Source organism: Triticum urartu, chromosome 3A (genome assembly GCF_056163025.1).
Source record: "Triticum urartu cultivar PI428250 chromosome 3A, HENAU_Tu73, whole genome shotgun sequence".
Taxonomy (NCBI): Eukaryota; Viridiplantae; Streptophyta; class Magnoliopsida; order Poales; family Poaceae; genus Triticum; species Triticum urartu.
The window spans coordinates 335,528,763-335,541,891 of NC_141875.1; the positions used below are offsets into that span (position 1 = coordinate 335,528,763).

Here is a 13,129-nt window from a genome sequence, read left to right on the forward strand (position 1 = left end):
CTCGCAAAATTTTCATCTCCGATGATTGTGTTGTATGAATAGGGTTCGGAATAGATATACGAAGTGCCTCTTTATCGATTACGTACAAGATGTATCGATCGATGGATTCATATGGAAGATAAATCTACAAGTGGTAGCTATTACAGACAACAATAAACCATGACAAACAATGGACAAAAATAGCTTACTTACCATGTTGCACGATGAGATGTTGTTGTCTATCCCAGGCCGACTATCAAACAAAGTTGCCAACTTCTGAATAGTTTCCTTATCGCGGAAATTTTGATCTTGTGTTGAATCCCGCATCATGGATTGAGTAAAAAACTATTTAGAAACATGTTGATACTAATGATATTGAATGAAATTTTTGATAACTTACACAAAATTTTAGATCCATGTAGTGTATAGGAGGGTCTATGAACAATACTCCCTCGTCACATGCCAGTATACGCATGGCAATGTTGAAACAATCATTGTCCATAGACTACTCCATGTTAAGTATGCCCTCAAATGTTTTGAGACTTAACCCATTGGACGGGGTGTTGAGCTTCAGACCCATTCCTTCCTGAAAATTGGAAGGTAAGAATAACAATAATTTATGCTAGCACATTACATATTGATAAATGATACTTACTCCAAACACTTGGCATCATCGATTGACATGATGTAGTTGCAGAGGCCGGCAAGTAATTCACATAGATCCATGGGCATATGAGCATTGGGCTAGGACGTCTGTCTTTGACTCCATTAGGTGGATTCTCTAGGAAATTGAGATCAAAATTAGATAAAATTTGTTCATTGTCAGATTGATGGTATATCGGACATCCTTTTAGCTGATTTAGTTGCTACCGGAAGAAGGCGGAAAATGCCTCAATCACGTTACAAGCAATAAGATTTTTCCTCCTGCATCCCACCTTCTCATCAACAACCGTGATTCCCAAGAAGGATTAAATTTTGAAGGTCAAATTTAAGCACCTAACGAAGGGAAGCTAATAATATATTGCAACATGACCTAAATATTCTCATTGTTCCACATAAATTATGTTGCAACAGGACCTTTTCTCCTTACAAAAAGATAAAGCGGCATATCTCTTATCATCCCTCCTCCCCATTCACAACTATTATCTTCATTCGTCCTTACTCTAGTATTATTGTCGCTTCGAAATCTCCATCTCGACTTACCATCATTTTAGATCCTTTTCAACTTCCATGAGAGAATCGGCAAATCGTATGCTTTAAAAACTAATCGGTCCTGACCACCCAAAGAGATGATGTCATAATTATTTTCTATCTACTAATAATTTGATACATGCAGTGCAATGTCAATGTTTGTCTCTCCAGATCTGTGACATACTTGGGAAACTTCCATGTCTCCGTCTGATTCTATCGTTCTCCCTTGGGAGCCTCTATAATGGGGCGACGCCTAGTGGATGTCATTGAAGCCTCCCCTTCCTAGCTGAATGCCCATGCGTTGCCATGGAATAATGAAAATATATACACACACATAACGATAAAACAATTTATGTAATTTAAGTATCCGTTTTGTGTGATATTCATATAGCTAAATATATATATTCCCCCTCTAGCTTATTTCATCCTCGACAGTCGGTATCTCTTCATCCACACAACTGAACGCATTCAACTAAATCGTCGCATGCAATGTCCATCCATTGGCCCGCGTTTACTCCTGTAATTGGTGTGTGATCGTAAGAGAGAGAACCAGCTTCAAAAACCGATCACACGACTAAAAACCTTTCACATATCAATTTTGTCGCACCTCCTCTACTGCAACATAGGTCTACACTGACCAAACCACCTGCAATCTATGTCTCTCAACTCTTAGTATCTCCTCTCCTCTCTCCCCCGCATCTCTGATGATTGCTTTGATCTTAGCATCGACCTCAGTCACCACACTAATACTTCCTCTGTTCCAAATTATAAGATGTTATGGTAGGCTAAAAAATTTAGCCTACTAAAACATCTTATAATTTGGAACGTAGGTAGCACTATATTTGGCATTAATTAACTTCAACAATATACATCTATTAGTGTAGTTGTAGCTGCCAAACAGGTCAAGGAGAGAAATCAGCATCAAGATGGTGAAACCTACATCACCTCTCAAAAGGAAACATGAACAATATTCTTGATCTCTATAAAAAATAAGAACCCTCCAGCTTGCTGAACGCCTTACTCAATTATCTGTATCCGTCCATAGACACTTGCTCTCCTACAAACATATATATATATATATATATATATAGATTAACCAAATGACCAAAGAGTGATGCCAAAAAGAAGGGCCAGCAAGAAAAAAAATTTAAGTTGCTCGACAAAACCCACCGAAAAGCTAAACACCATAACCTAGACCAAGCTTTCAAGTTCAAAACTGCCTCAATCAATGGAGAAACATGATGAAAAAAATCAAATTCCTTGACAAATATACTTCTTCTATGATTACCTTGCATCATGCGAGGGTGGTGACAACCCGCTACGGTTCATCTTCAGCTCCACTTCCACTCATGACCAGCTTGTTGTCATCTATGGAGTTGCACAATGTCTCTTGAAACATGGTGTGAATAAAAAATCAGAAAGCGAGAATAAGTATTAGCTGCAAATAATCTATAATTAGGTGCCGCGCCAATCTACATCAAAAGAAGATACATTGTGGGAGACTCTATGTAACGCCCCGAGACCGATGTGCCAGGTGTCTTCCAGTACTCGTCGTCGTTGCCATGTCATTCGCTTGCGTGTTGCATCTTGCCATGTCATCATCCGCATTGCATCTGCATGTTTTTGAAACTTGCATTCGTCTGGGTTTCCCTAGTTCCGTCTATTGTCCGTTCTGAGCCCAACCACACTCGCACGCGCCCGCGGCATGTCCGAAATAGTATTTTATAAGTGGCCGGAAAATGTTCTCCGAATGGGTTTAAAGTTGGCATGTGATGTTGTTATGTTGTTTGTAGGTCGCCTGCCAAGTTTCATCGCATTCGGAGCTCGTTTGATAGCCCAACCGCTAAACTATAGCAGCAATATAGTCGGTCTAACGTCGGACGTTTTCGGTCTCCGGAAATAGTCACTGGGCCTCTCTCTCTTTCTCTCTCTCTCTCTCTATCTCTCTCTCTCTCTTCTCTCCTCTCAGCCCGAGGCCTTCTGCACAGCCCACAAACCCCACCTAGTCCCCCCTCCGTCCGGAGCCATCCGATCGCGATCTGAGGGTCCGAAAACGGCCTCAAACCCACCAAACCCTAGCCCCTACCCTATTTAACCACACCCACATGCCATTTTGGCCTTCTCCTTCCTCCTCCTCGAAATCCGCGCCCCCCAATCATCAACCAGCCGCCTCCCACCTCCTCTCCTCAAATTCCGCCGCCGGCCACCTCATCCCTGCCACTTGGTGCGTGGCCATTGGCTGCGCCGCCACCCTGCGCCGCCCGTGGCCAGTGGCAAGCCGCCACGTCGCCTCCCAGCACCCCACATCGCCTCGGTCCTGCCAGGCCCATCCGAGGCCTGCCCCGGGCCAGATCTGGGCTCGAGTGCCCCGCGTGCGCCATCTGCTCGCTGCAGCTCCTCCCGAGTTCCCCGCTCGACCCCGCCGCTACAGCTCCGAGGAGCTCCTCCGCCGACTAGTCGCCGCCGGAGATGAGTCCGTGTCTTCTCCTTCCTTCGTTTTCCCCTTTCTCCTCGTCTCACATCCTGCGACCTCTCTCTCTCTCTCTGTTCTTCCTGCAGAGGCCCATGGGAGTACTTCGAGCAGCTCTGCCACCGCTGCGTTTCTGCTTCAGATCCGGCGCCTCATGGTCGCCCTCGCCCGGAGCTACCCGTCCGCTTTGCCGCCCGTTGCCAAGTCCCTCGCCGCACCATGGATTCCTCTGCTTCGCGCCGCCATCAGCTCGAACTACTCGAGCCCCACGCGACGTGCGCGTTGACCGCGCCTCTCCTCGTCGTGGTCTCGTTGAGCGCATGGGCCAGCAGCTTGCAAGCCTGGTTGCAACCTCCGCCAGCCCAAGCCGGCCTACGGCACCGAACCAAGTCGGCCCATCTTCTCCTCTCCTTCGACCCAGCGCTCTTCCAGCCTGCAGCCAGCTCTAGCGACTGGGCCGAGGCCCATGGTGAGCTCCCCAGTGCCCACCAGATTTGGCCTGCGTCTTTTTTTCGTTCTGGCGATTTTATCATTTATTCGAGAGATAAGAGTTTTACAGAAAACCCCCCAAGCATCATGCATTTAATAACTGTTGAACCGTGCATCGGATTAAAACAAACTTAATATGAAAGTTTCTTAGAATTTTGTGTAGTTTCATAATATGTCTTTTTCATCCATGTCTAAAATGTTTAAAATGTTGTTTGCATATATTTTTCCTAATGACTTGTTAAAATGATTTATTTCATAACTTAATAACCGTAGCTCCAAACCTAACAAACTTTATAAGTAAATGGGTTGGAAAAATGCCTAGTTTAACATGGTGGCATCACTTTGCATGTTTGATAACTCTAAAATTGTGTTTAGGGCAGAACAGTACCATAACCAAAAATATGCACATGAGGATTCTCCGGACTTGTTGCTTGTTGTTCCGGCCTCATTTAAACTTGCCTAGATAGGTAGTTTTCATATGCTTCACCTCTTGCCATGTTAATCAACATTTAATATTGTTGGGTACCTAAACGAGAGAGAACTAAATAAGTCACGTGGTGTTTCGTCAATATGCAACGGAGTTGCATATTGAGCTCCACTTAATTTATAGGTTTGTTTGTGCATTTTGCCATGCCATGCCTCATTAAATCGGACATGCATCATACTTGGTTGTGCATCATGTCATGCTTATGTGATGGTTGTTTACCATGATGTTTGCTTCTTTCCGGTGTTGCTTCTTCGGGTTGGTTCCAATAACGTCGTGTGTGTGAGGATCCGTTCGACTACGTCCGTTTGTCTTCTTCATGGACTCGTTCTTCTTCCTTGCGGGGTCTCAGGCAAGATTACCATACCCTCGAAATCACTTCTATCTTTGCTTGCTAGTTGCTCGCTCTTTTGCTATGCCGCGATCCCTACCACATGCTTTATCATGCCTCCCATATTGCCATGTCAAGCCTCTAACCCACCATGTCCTAGCAAACCGTTGTTTGGCTATGTTACCGCTTTGCTCAGCCCCTCTTATAGCGTTGCTAGTTGCAGGTGGAGATGGAGTTTGTTCCTTGTTGGAACATGGATATTTGTTGGGATATCACAATATCTCTTATTTACTTAATGCATCTATATACTTGGTAAAGGGTGGAAGGCTCGGCCTTATGCCTGGTGTTTTGTTCCACTCTTGCCGCCCTAATTTCCGTCATACCGGTGTTATGTTCCTTGATTTTGCGTTCCTTACATGGTTGGGGGAATGGGACCCCCTTGACAGTTCACTTTGAATAAAACTCCTCCAGCAAGGCCCAACCTTGGTTTTACCATTTTCCACCTAGCCTTTTCCCTTGGGAGTTGTGCTCCCGAGGGTCATCTTTATTTTAACCCCCCGGGCTAGTGCTCCTCTGAGTGTTGGTCCGAAACGGGCAGCCTGCGGGGCCACCTCGGGGCAACTCGAGGGTTGGTTTTACTCATAGCTTGACCTATCCGGTGTGCCCTGAGAACGAGATACGTGCGACTCCTATCGGGATTTGTCGGCACATCGGGCGGCTTTGCTGGTCTTGTTTTACCATTGTCGAAATGTCTTGTAACTGGGATTCTGAGTCTGATCGGGTCGTCCTGGGAGAAGGAATATCCTTCATTGACCGTGAGAGCTTGTGATGGGCTAAGTTGGGACACCCCTGCAGGGTTTGAACTTTTGAAAGCTGTGCCCGCGGTTATGGGCAGATGGGAATTTGTTAATGTCCGGTTGTAGAAAACTTGAAACTTAACTTAATTAAAATGCATCAACCGCGTGTGTAGCCGTGATGGTCTCTTCTCGGTGGGGTCCAGGAAGTGAACATGGTTCTTGTGTTATGCTTGAACGTAAGTAGTTTCAGGATCGCTTCTTGACCGCTTCTAGTTCACGACCGTGCTTTGCTTCTCTTCTCGCTCTCTTTTGCATAAGTTAGCCACCATATATGCTACTGCTTGCTGCAGCTCCACCCCACTACCTTTTCCTACCCATAAGCTTAAATAGTCTTGATCTCACGGGTGCGAGATTGCTGAGTCCCCGTGACTCACATATTACTTCCAAAACCAGTTGCAGGTGCCGTTGATGACCGTGCAGGTGATGCAACCGAGCTCAAGGAGGGGCTCGATGAAGATCGTGTTCGTTGTGCTGTTTCGTTTCCAGTTGATCAGTAGTGGAGCCCAGTCGGGGCGATCGGGGATCTAGCATTAGGGGTGGTCTTTCTTTATTTTGGTTCCGTAGTTGGACCTTGTTTGTATCTGGATGATGTAATGCTATATTTATGTATTGTGTGAAGTGGCGATTGTAAGCCAACTCTTTATCCCTTCTTATTCAGTACATGGGATGTGTAAAGATTACCCCTCTTGCGACATGCCTACTATGCGGTTATGCCTCTAAGTCGTGCTCCGACACGTGGGAGATATAGCCGCATCGTGGGTGTTACACTCTACCATCAAAAAGAGCAAATTATAGAAAAACATATGTTCTGAATCATAGGAGATGAAAGTTGTAAAGTAGTATAAAATGCCAAGGCAAACATGTATATCGTACAACCTAATTAGTAACTATTCTATGTAGCATACTGCGGTACAAGGAGACGCGATGAAAGCATCCCATAGAGTCATGCTTCGCCTGACACGATCAGAGGCTCAAGCCCGAGCCCAAAGTAGAAAGGCATGTAATTTTTAGCCTACCAAAACATCTTATAATTTGAAACAGAGATAGTACTATATTTGGCATGTAATTAACTTGAACAATATAAGTCTATTAGCGTAGTTGTAGCAGCCAAATAGGTCAAGGAGAGAAATCAGCATCAAGATGGTGAAACCTACATCACCTCTCAAAGGAAACATGAACACAATTCTTGATCCCTATAAAAATAAGAACCCTCTAGGCTGCTGAACGCCTTATTCAACTATCCGTATTCGCCCACATACACTTGTTCTCCTACAAACATATATATAGATTGACCAAATGACCTAGGAGTGATGCCAAAAAGACGGGCGAGCAAGCACAAAAATTTAAGTTGCTCGACAAAACCCACCGAAAAGCTAAACACCATAACCTAGACCAAGCTTCCAAGTTCAAAACTGCCTCAGAATCAATGGAGAAACATGATGAAAAAAATTCAAATTCCTTGAAAAATGTACTTCTTCTATAATTAGTTCTCATACAACTCAGTACACGATATAAGGTATTATTAACCTTGCATCATTTGAGGGTGGTGACAACCTGCTGCGGTTCATCTTCAGCTCCACTTCCACTCATGACCAGCTTGTTGTCATCTATGGAGTTGCACGATGTCTCTTGAAACATGGTGTGAGTAAAAAACCAGAAGGCAAGAAAAAGTATTAGCTGTAAATAATCTATAATTAGGTGCCGCACCAATCTAACTTCAAAACAAGATACATTGTGGGAGAATCTACCATAAAAAAGTGCAATTATAGAAAAACATATGTTCTGAATCATAGGAGATGAAAGTTCTAAAGTGGTATAAAATGCTAAGGAAAACCTGAGTATCGTACAACCTAATTAGTAACTATTCTATGTAGCAATACGAGGAGACGCGATGAAACCATCCCATAGACTCACGCTTCACCTGACGATCAGAGGCTCAAGCCCGAGCCCAAAGTAGAAATGCACGTAGTTGTGCATCTCCAACCACAACGCAGGTCTTAAAAAATCATTTCCTAATGTTGTGCAAGCACAATTGGTCATAGTCAGCTGCATCCTGTTGGATACACTCTTCCAAAATAAAGCATAATAGTGATGACGTTGCAACATCCACATATGTATCAAAGATTTTCTATACTATACCAATTATTACCTTTGCGAGTCTCGTAACTTGCATGAAGCACATGAAACCACATGTTAAGAAGGTACACCAAAAATAGTGCAGCGTTGTTGTAAATTTGAAATTCTTGATGATGCAGCTGCAAGGAATGCTTCTGTAAAATGATTTGCCAAAATAATTCATGTCACAGACTACCCTTACCTGATAATAATTCTAAGTGGATTCAACAAACAACAAACTTTTCAAAATCTTAGAAACTATCAAAATAACATGCGAATATTTAATTTGCAGCTCACATTGTGAACCTGCTAATTTAACTGTTAAGGAATCAATTCTCTATCCAATTGACTAATCTACACAAACTTAGATATTAATTCGAATCAATATTTAAAGTTAAAATGCGTTAAGAAAAAATGAATCGATCCATGAATTTTGTTGTAGTAATGCAAAGACATCACTATCATACCAAGGATAATACAGTGAATTTGTGGGGTACGTTAATAGCTGAAAATTACGATATGCTTCTCAAAAGTCAAAACTTATCCTAGCATTGTGTCCAGTACCTGCATATAGATTTTTTTTGAATCTATAATGGGAGTACACAATTATATGTATATAAAATGGTCAATAGAAAAATCTGAACTTCCTACGGAGCCTTCAAAGAAGAAAAATAAAATCAATGCTCGTATATAATTGGTGTCAACAACGTGCACCTTTTCATGACATCCTGCAAGGCACGAGTACATCTTCATATCACTTCATACTTGATTCTAGGATCCTCAATCGCCATGCGCACATCCTTCATGTCAATCTAGGACAACAAAACATAATAAGATTAGCCCATAAAAGAGGATCATGTACCATTCTTTTTACCTTTTGATCAATTGGGACTTGAGAGCCAATTGCTTGTTCCAACGAGAGAGCATGACGTGTGAATCACAACATGACAGGAGCACACTGCAACTGGGACGTGGATTGTTTTAAGCTTGCTCGCCGTGAAACCTCGTCATCTAATCTCTAGAAACATTTAGCAAAAAGCCCAGCACAATGATCATCGGCAAGCATTCTCAACGCCTTGCTCAGGATGATCATGGAGCCTCTCCTGGAGTAGTTCGACACCTGCAGAACCATATGGAAGCCACCGATTGTCAGATCACCTATGTGTTGCCGTGGCCGTCGAACACGGCGAGGAGGTGCACCAGGAAGCGGACCGCTTTGGCATCAAGCCCCAGCCCCCAGCCCATCAAGGTCGTGGCCCTTGGTGAGCAGGCGTTCATGCGTTCCTGAGATCTCGTCGCCGTGGCAGGCCCCCAACAAATTTAATTCCATGAGGTGCATGCTCTTCCCTCCCGACATGAGTTGAGTTCGCCCATTCCCGGAGTAATTGACAAAAAACCACCACATTTCACGTATCCGTCCCACGGAACTATCACATTTTGAAAAGTGACCGAAAACTCCAGATTAATATTAATTTTGTGACAAAAAACTACCAAATTAGGTTGATGACTGTTTTTATGGTTTTAAACCTGTTTATGACATGTGGGACAGGCAGCAAAGTCAACTCTATTTATTTTGACCGTGAAGTTAACCGTTATGACAGATGGTACCCACACGTCATCATCAACCTTCTTCTTCCTCCCCTCCTCTCTCTCTTTGGCATTTCAACAAACACCTCTTGTGCATGAGACGGAAACAGGGGAGCTCCTCCCGCCTGCTCGCTTTACACCACGTCGGACCCCAGCACGAGCGCCGGGTGAACCAGTTCCGGGTCGGCTCTGCCTCGCACTGCACGGCGGCAGTGGCGGCAACCTTCATGTCGACATCGATGTCGGTGTCGCGAGCTACTGCTCGATGATAGATGCGGGCCTGGCCGGCCGCCGGGCGCGGCCGTGTGTGGGCTGCAGGGGGCGGTGCGGCGCTGGGAGGAGGAGGCGGGGCGAGCCGTGAGTGCGGGTCAGGGAGGGTTCACGCGGCGGAGGCAGAGGCGGGAGCCGAGCAGCGGCGAGGCACGCAGGCCGGCGGGCAGCGCGAGCGGACGGCACGGGTGGTCTGCGGCGGCGGGGCCGGCAAGCCGCAGCGGCGGCAAGCCAGTAGGGGGCGCGGGCAGGAGCTGCGTGGCAGTAGGCAGGGGAAGCCAGGGGCTCGCCGGCGCGGGCAGCAGAGGCCAGCAGCGGGGACAACGGCAGTAGCAACAGGTAGCAACGACAGTAGATAGAGCAGCGGCGGCGGCGCCTAAGAGCAGCGACGAGCTTCGGCAACAATGGCGCCAGGTGAGCGCCGTTAGCTGTTAGCGCGGCAGCCGTCCCGACAGGTGGGCGAGCTCTGTCAGAAGGGGTTTAAAACGGTTAAATCGGTCTTCAACTCGACCTGGTAGATTTTTGACACGAAATTAGCACTAATCTAGAGTTTTTGGTCAGTTTTCAAAATGTGGTAGTTCTGTGGGACGGATACGTGAAATGTGGTGGTTTTTTGTCAATTACTCCCCATTCCCGATATCCAGCCTATCGATCCCGCCGCCTGCCGCGCATTCCCGTAGCCCCAGGTCATGGCCAAGAGGAAAGGGAGCAAAATAGTGTAGAAGGAGAAATAGGTCGCAGATATCGTGGAGGAGATCGTCCATGTCGAGGGTGACTTGTGATACACGCGGCCATGGGCGCTGGCGCCCGCGCTACCTAACTGTCGTCGGTGTCCACCGATGCCATTGGTAGGTGGAAGAGAGATTAGGGGATTTCATTGTAGGAATATCCCACTTCTCCATGGTGTGGCTCCTCGACGTGTCCATCATCGACGCCGCCACTTCCGATTCCTACGGAGATGAAGCCGTCACCACCACCACAATGTACGACGTACCAGAGGTGTGGCAGAAGGAAACCTGACAGAGTTACGGGAGGGAGGAGGGAAGAAGGGACCACCATCTCGAGAAAGGAAACAATAAATTAAGGAAGGAAATTGTTCAACGCAATTATTACGAGGATCGTGGAGGATTTTACGGGGCTAGACTGGGCCACCTAGGTGCGCGGGGGAGGGAGCGAAAGGGGGGAGCGAGATCGCACGAGATCCGGCGGGGTCTTGTCTCTGAGATCGGCGGGGGCGATCACGTGTGAGTGGGGTTGGGTGTGGGGGAGGGGACGAAAAAACCCAGTCAAAAAAATCAGACGAAGTAGTGGGATGAAGAAAAACCTGAACGCAATCCTACCAGCCGATTCATTAGGAGTAGAGATAGAATATAGTGAGTAAACTTATATGTCGAGCACGATTAATGTTGAACGAGTCTGTGTTGCAATGTGCGGACATTTAGCTCGTCTTAGAGCATCTTCAACAGCCACCCAACGCGCGGCGCGCTAAAAAGTACTTTGCAGCGCATCCATTGTCTGGTTTGACGCGTCGGGCAGCGCTGACTCTAGCAGCCTCCCTAAAATTTAGCGTGCGCGCGTAGCTCCAACAGGCGTGCTAAAATGCAGCGCGCGCTCTCGCACGAACACTCTAGACTAGGTTACATACATATTTTTTAGATAAAAACGATACATAATTCATAGATAAAACGATACATAAATATTTTACATAGTTCATAGTATAGATAGATAAAACCACGGTGGGACTACATAAAAACTACAGTGCTACTATATACTACGGCGCAACTAGATAAACTATGGTGCAAGTATAACCTACTCCAAGTCGTCCTCATCATCATCCTCACTGGTGTTGTCCGAGGTATCGAGCCAAATGTCCTCTCAACGAAGATCATTATCTTCAAAGATCGACTCCCCACCTGCTTCAACGATATCGCCAGTGCCTACCGCCGACGCCTGTCCGCCCGCTCCACACGGCGCCTTGCCGTCCTTTCCGCCCAGTAGGCGCGCTCGTTGGCGACGTCCTCCAGGTGGCGCAGGCGCCACTCTGCCATGTCTCGCTCGTCCTCCTCGGCGATGCAGAGGCGGCACTGCTGCTGACGGTGCTCCGCACGGTCCTGGTCCGTGATAAGACGAGGCGGAGGGACGACGGCCTACGCCTGCTCGCGCGTGTAGACGTCGTGAAAGTTCATCTGCGACGGAGGCCTTTCTAGGCGCCACGCCGCTGCGTCGTACGCTCACCCTGTGCAAAACCGAACCGAAAACCAAAAACCGAACCAAAAAAACCAAACCGAACCAAAATTCCGGTTTTTTCAGGTTTTGGTTATGGTTTCAGTTTGCAAAATAAGAAACCATATTGCATTCGATTTTTTCGGTTTAAAACCGAACAAAATCGGTTAAACCAAACAAAACCGAAAGGCCCAGTAGATTTCACAGAATCGGTCAATCACAGCTCACAACACAGGCCCATCGGCCATCGCTCGCGGCCCAGCCTAACCTCACGCACGCTTGCTTCAACCCTAGCATTAGCAATTCGCCAATTCCCCACACGCACATGCAGAGCAGCAGAGAGTGGGATGGCGGCGGCGCCCTAGCTAGGTCACACTCCGTCCGGCGCATCCATCTGCTCCCCTCCGTCCTCCGTCCTCCGTCGCGCACACCGGCATCGCCATCCTCCGCTCTCCGTCGTCCGTCGCGTGCATCAGCCTCGCCGTCCTCCGCCCTCCGTCGTGCATCGCACGCACCGGCGTTGCCGACTTCTGCCCTCCGTCCTCCGCGTCGCTGACCTCCGCCCTCCGTCGCGCGCACCGGCACACGCCTCCACGGAGCAGGACACGAGCCGCCGGATGGTAAGGCACTTTCGATTCGCTCTGGTAGAAGAGTTGTTCAGTAGCGAACACACACATAGATGTGATGACTTGCAGTAGCATCTTCCCAACTGCAGGTTCTTCTGGGCTTCTGGCGCACGCATCCATCAGGCCCCACTCCCCCCCGCCGCAGGTGAAGCTCTCCGTCACAACCGCCATCGGAGCCCGAGGAAGACACGAGCCGCCGTGACCGGATGGTAAGCATCTCCCATGGATGTGTGGTGTTAGTTCCTATTTAGTTACTGAACGTGGATGGATGCATGGTTTCACTAGTTTTGTTACTGAACATGGGTGTTTCCTATAATCCTATTTAGTTTTCGAGCAACTTTTTTAGTATTGGTTCTGCTGATGGTCACTGATACTGAATGAAAACTACCTAACTTATTTTTTCAGGTGTCCGAGAGTGTTAGAGTTAACCTTGGCGCTGGTTCTGCTGCTGATCAACCTCTCTCAATAGATCCTGATGTTACCCCTGGCAGTGTGGGGGGGGGGGAG

General features: G+C 47.0%; 1 long non-coding RNA gene across 1 annotated transcript; it reads left to right on the forward strand.

Annotated features, from left to right (window-relative positions):
- Positions 1-3,310: 3,310 nt before the first annotated feature.
- On the forward strand, positions 3,311-6,441 carry LOC147979633 (uncharacterized). The gene is made up of 3 exons (XR_015599723.1): positions 3,311-3,643; positions 3,730-4,965; positions 6,195-6,441. It is a non-coding gene; the product is annotated as an uncharacterized LOC147979633 (long non-coding RNA).
- The last annotated feature ends 6,688 nt before the right edge of the window (positions 6,442-13,129 follow it).